General features: G+C 39.0%; 1 non-coding gene across 1 annotated transcript; it reads right to left on the bottom strand.

Moving 5' to 3' along the window:
* Positions 1-2,687: 2,687 nt before the first annotated feature.
* On the bottom strand, positions 2,688-2,794 carry LOC141681208 (small nucleolar RNA R71). The gene has a single exon (XR_012558655.1). It is a non-coding gene; the product is annotated as a small nucleolar RNA R71 (small nucleolar RNA).
* Between the last annotated feature and the right edge of the window lie 2,474 nt (positions 2,795-5,268).

Below are 5,268 nucleotides of genomic sequence, written 5' to 3'. Positions count from 1 at the left end.
TGAAGCTCATAATTCAACATCTATTAAGTTACAAAATGTTTCAACCATCGGGAGATAATCTGCCTTATCCGTCGGGAGACAATCAGCTTCATCCGTCGGAACACAAAGTGGATCATCCGTTGGAATATTAAGAGAAGCTGAAAGTCAGAGTAGATCACCCACAGAAAGTTCCCCTTTCTCAAATCAAAGATTTACAAACTTAGGGGGAGTTTATCATAATAAAAACTCAGTCACACATCAAGACAACAATAAGGTCTCTTCATCTAGAGCAAATCTACCTCAACAGAGAAAATGGACAAGAGATCACCCTTATGAGCTAATTATTGGTGATGCATCTTCTAGAGTTCAAACAAGGAAAGAAACTCAAGAAGAATGTCTATATAGTAGCTTCCTATCTAAGGAGGAACCAAAAAAGGTAGTAGAAGCTCTGTTGGATCCTGATTGGGTTTTAGCTATGCAGGAAGAGCTAAACCAGTTTGAAAGGAACAATGTATGGAAGCTGGTACCCAAGCCTAAAGGAAAGAACTCAATTGACACCAAATCGGTATTCAGAAACAAGATGGATGAAAATGGCATAGTTATAAGGAACAAAGCTAGATTGGTTGTAAGGGTTATTGTCAACAAGAAGGAATTGATTTTGATGAGACCTTTGCTCCTGTTACAAGACTTGAAGCCATCAGAATTTTTCTAGCCTATGCAGCTCATGCAAATTTCAAAGTCTATTAAATGTATGTCAAAAGTGCCTTTCTGAATGAAGATTTGGAGGAGGAAGTCTATGTCAGTCAGCCTCCTAGTTTTGAGGATACAAAATTTTCTGATCATGTATATGGTATGTGATAAGTAGATTTTATATCCACTTGGAACGCTTCATTACAAGCTTAAATTGGTGTTTTGGACTCAAGTTATTGGTATTTTGATGTGTTTTTGTGTTATTGCATTTCAGGTATCAGTTAAATGAAAAAAAGAGCTTTTAAAGGAAATATGATAAAAAGTGATCAGATTTGGAAGCCAAAGCCATTTTCAAGTTGTAGAGAATCTTGTTAGCTTCGCGTGGGCAGTTGAATCGCCTAATTCTGACGAGTAGAACTCAAGTTATGATCAAAACAAGATTCATCAGAATATTTTCCAGAAGGTTCTTGGGCGCCCCTTCAGTACAGCTGAACGGTCGCCCAGAGAGCTGAGCGCCCACCCAGGAGAGCTGAGCGGCAGCTCAAGGCAAGGCCGGTCGCTGATTTCGCTGAAAACCCCTATTTGAGTGGAATTTGACGATTTTAAGGGTCCGGGTCCACTAGGGGCGTATATATACTTAAAAAAGGGTTTTTATCATCCGGAAAGATTGGGATACCAAGGAGAAGATCTTGTTTTCAACTTATGATTTTTTGAATTAGTTGTAACTTTGGATGCTCGTTTTTGTTCTTGTTGAACCTAGATCTCGTTTATGCATACTTTAATTATTATTCAATTTATTAAGACCTTGTTTTATTCCATGCTTTCATTGGAACCCATGGTGACGATGACTTTTATTATGAACTAATCGTTGTCATGGGATTCTAGCGGATTTACTTATGGATTTCAATAGATAATTGTTTCGATATCTTGGTGTGTGGTGATTGTATGATATCCTAGTATTGGTTGTGCTTATTCATCTTATGTGCGTAACTAACATATAAAATAGTTTGTTAATCTCTATTGAAGCGACAGTGAATATAGAGATTTAGAAACTTGCCATGCTAGCATAGGTTCATGTATTGTAGCATGATTAGTGGGTAATTTTAACCATTTTACTTTCCCTATGTAATCAAGATAGATAACTTATGCTTAAACCGTTATGTTGTCAAATTCTATAGACATATAGAGTCTCAATATAATTGGTGCCTATTCAACTTCTATCTCTTTTGTGGATGTCTGGTAGAATGGTACTCGTGAAACGAAAGTTGGCGTTTATCAGTTTCTTGTTATTTGATTAGTGTCATCACCATTACATGCTAAGGTTAAGAACAATAAGGCTATTGAATGAAGTATTTAATGAAGTTAAAATCCCATGTTTTTCATATATAGTAATTCAACCTCAGTTCTCTTAGTTAATGTTATTTAGTATAATCTCTTTATTTAATCAAAACCCAAATTGTTATTTGTCTTAGCATTAAACGATAGCCATACATTATTGCATAGGTGCATAAATTGAACTTAACCTAAACCAGTCTCTGTGGGAACGAATCTGATTTATATCTTATACTACTTGTGAACGCGTATACATGCGTGAATTTTAGCGCGTGTTTTTGCCCTAACAGTATGACACTTTGTCAAAATTTCTTTTGGAAAATTATTTCACTAGAGGTACTGTTGACAAAACTTTATTCTTTAGAAATTTTAATGGCTCTAGCATACTTGTTCAAATTTATGTAGATGATATTATATTTGGTTCTACAGATGAAAAACTTTGCAAAACGTTTGCCAAAATAATGCAAAGTAAGTATGAAATGAGCATGATGGGAGAACTAACTTACTTTCTTGGTTTACGAGTTAAGCAAGTTTCTGAAGATGCTGTGAAGCTGAGACTGTTCCCATTCTCTCTGAGGGACAAGGCTAAGAGCTGGTTACACTCTCTACCAGCTGGTTCGATTACTACTTGGGAAGATCTTGCTCAGAAGTTTCTTACTAAATTTTTCCCTATGGCGAAGACAGCTGCATTCAAAAACACCATTACTCAATTTGCGCAGCAATTGGGAGAATCTTTATGTGAAGCTTGGGAGCGCTACAAGGAGATGCTTAGGAAGTGTCCTCATCATGGAATTCCTGATTGGATGATCATCAATTGCTTCTATAACGGGTTGGGAGCACAGTCAAGACCCATGCTCGATGCAGCATCAGGCGGAGCATTATGGGCAAAGAGCTATGTGGAAGCTTATGATCTAATTGAACTGATGGCTGCTAATGAATATCAGTATCCAACCCAGAAATGTCCACAGGGCAAGGTAGCAGGAGTTCGTGAAGTGGATACAGCTATGGCTATCACTGCTCAACTAAAGGCGTTGTCTATGAAGATCGATTCTCTGGCTAACTATGGTGTTAAGTAGATAACCAGTGTTTGTGAGCTGTGTGCAGGTCCGCATGCGACGGAGCAATGCGCTATATCTAGTGAATCAACTCAGTTTGTGAGCAACTTTCAGAGATCGCAACAACCAATTCCAGACACTTATCATCCTAACTTCAGCTGGAGCAACAATCGGAATGCGATGCAATAACCATTCCAGCAGTTTAAAAACAAGCAATTCAATCCTTCTAGTTTTCAGCAACAACTCGCACCAAGACAACAACTCCAACTTCCAACTCATGAAGGTGCATGTCAATATTCAAATGAAAAATCTGAATTGGTGGAGTTGAGGCTTATGTGCAAAACTCAAGTTCTGATTTGTCAAAGCCAGGCTGATTCTATCAAGACTCTGGAGAACCAAATAGGGAAAATTGCTAATGCCCTATTGAATCCACCACCAGGAACGCTTCCTAGTGATACCGAAGCCAATCCAGGCAAGAGAGAAGTTGAAGAACAGGTGAACTCCATCACCTTGAGGTCTGGAAAGGTCGCAAGCCCCAACATTCAGCAAGACGAAGAGCCTGAAAAATCTCAAGTTTCAGAAAATACAGTTGTGGCTGAAGAAGAAGTGCAGAAGGAAGCAGAGGTGGAACCAAGGAAGACTACTGTGGAACACACTCCTCCTGAGGGTAATACAGGGGAGAAATAGATATATCATCCACCTCTTTTTCCTAAGAGGCTGCAGAAGAAAAAGCTGGATAAGCAGTTTGAGAAGTTTTTGGAGGTGTTCAAGAAACTTCATATCAATATACCTTTCGCTGAAGTTTTTAAACAGATGCCTAGCTATGCGAGGTTTATGAAAGGTATTCTCTCTCGGAAAGTGAAGCTCGATGACTTAGAGATCGTTGCTCTAATGGAGGAATGCAGTGCTGTGCTGCAACAGAAGTTGCCTCCGAAGCTTAAAGATCCTGGAAGCTTCACTATTCCTTGCACCATCGGAAACTTGTCATTCGACAAGTGTTTATGTGATTTAGGAGCTAGCATCAATCTGATGCCCTTATCTATCTTCAAGAAGCTTGGTCTGCCTGATCTGAAACCAGCATACATGTCATTACAACTAGCTGACCGTTCCATCGCTTATCCATGAAGTATAGTGGAGGATGTCTTGGTCAAGGTGGATAAACTCTTCTTCCCTGCTGACTTTGTAATTCTTGATTTTGAGGAAGATAAGAAGATTCCCATCATCTTGGGAAGATCATTCTTGGCTACAGGCCGAACTATGATCGATGTGTAAAAAGGAGAGCTTACGATGAATGTTCATGATCAGAAGGTCACTTTTAATGTGTTCAAGGAAATAAAGTTACCCACAGCTAAAGAGGAGTGCTTTGAAGTAGAGTGGGTAGACTTTGTCGTGAATTCGGAACTTGAGAAATTTCCAAAGGCATAGACCTTAGGGAGATCCTTAATGGGGAAATCAGTTATTGATGACAAGGAAGGAGCAGAGCAACTGCAGGTTTTGAATGCACCTCCGTGCAAGAGGAAGTTGGATATGCCATTCGATTCTATTGGGTTAGCAGCTCTAAAAATTTCTCAGGAGCGTCTCGAGCCGTCTATTGAAGATGCTCCCACACTTGAGCTCAACCCACTACCAGATCACTTGAGTTATGCATTCGCAGTTGATAGGACTAGTGTTGGAGATGCGCGGTACAGGCGAGTAACTAGGAGTATGGAGGCCATGCACGATATTCACCGTCATTTTGCTGCGGATTTGACACAGGCTTTGGGCACTATTTTCCGAGACACTAGTGGCGAGGTTGATTGGCCACCTGATCCTCCACCCGAAGAGGGTGATCTTTCCGACGACTAGGTATGCCTGAAATCCTTATTATTACCTTCAATGAGGACATTGAAAATTTTAAATTTGGGGGTGATAATGTAAGTATTAGTAGTGAGTTTGTCCATATAGATTCATATAGATTCATATTGCATGTTTAGTTGTAGTTCATTCATATTTTTGCATAATTGTTCATTTAGGACATATTTGTTTGTTTTTATGTGATTTCATATAGTTGCATTTGCATGCATATTTAGCATGATCCCTTAAGATGAACTATGATATTTGATAAGTTGATGTTGATTTGAGTGTGGTGATGACGAATATAGGGATGTTTAAGTCCTAATGAATTGATTTGCAGGCTAGAAACACTTGTAATTTCACTAAGTCTTAGAGTATG

This window comes from Apium graveolens, chromosome 1 (assembly GCF_009905375.1).
Source record: "Apium graveolens cultivar Ventura chromosome 1, ASM990537v1, whole genome shotgun sequence".
Taxonomy (NCBI): domain Eukaryota; kingdom Viridiplantae; phylum Streptophyta; class Magnoliopsida; order Apiales; family Apiaceae; genus Apium; species Apium graveolens.
The sequence above is the reverse complement of the archived record's forward strand: the minus strand, read 5'-3'. Positions and strand labels throughout refer to the sequence as shown.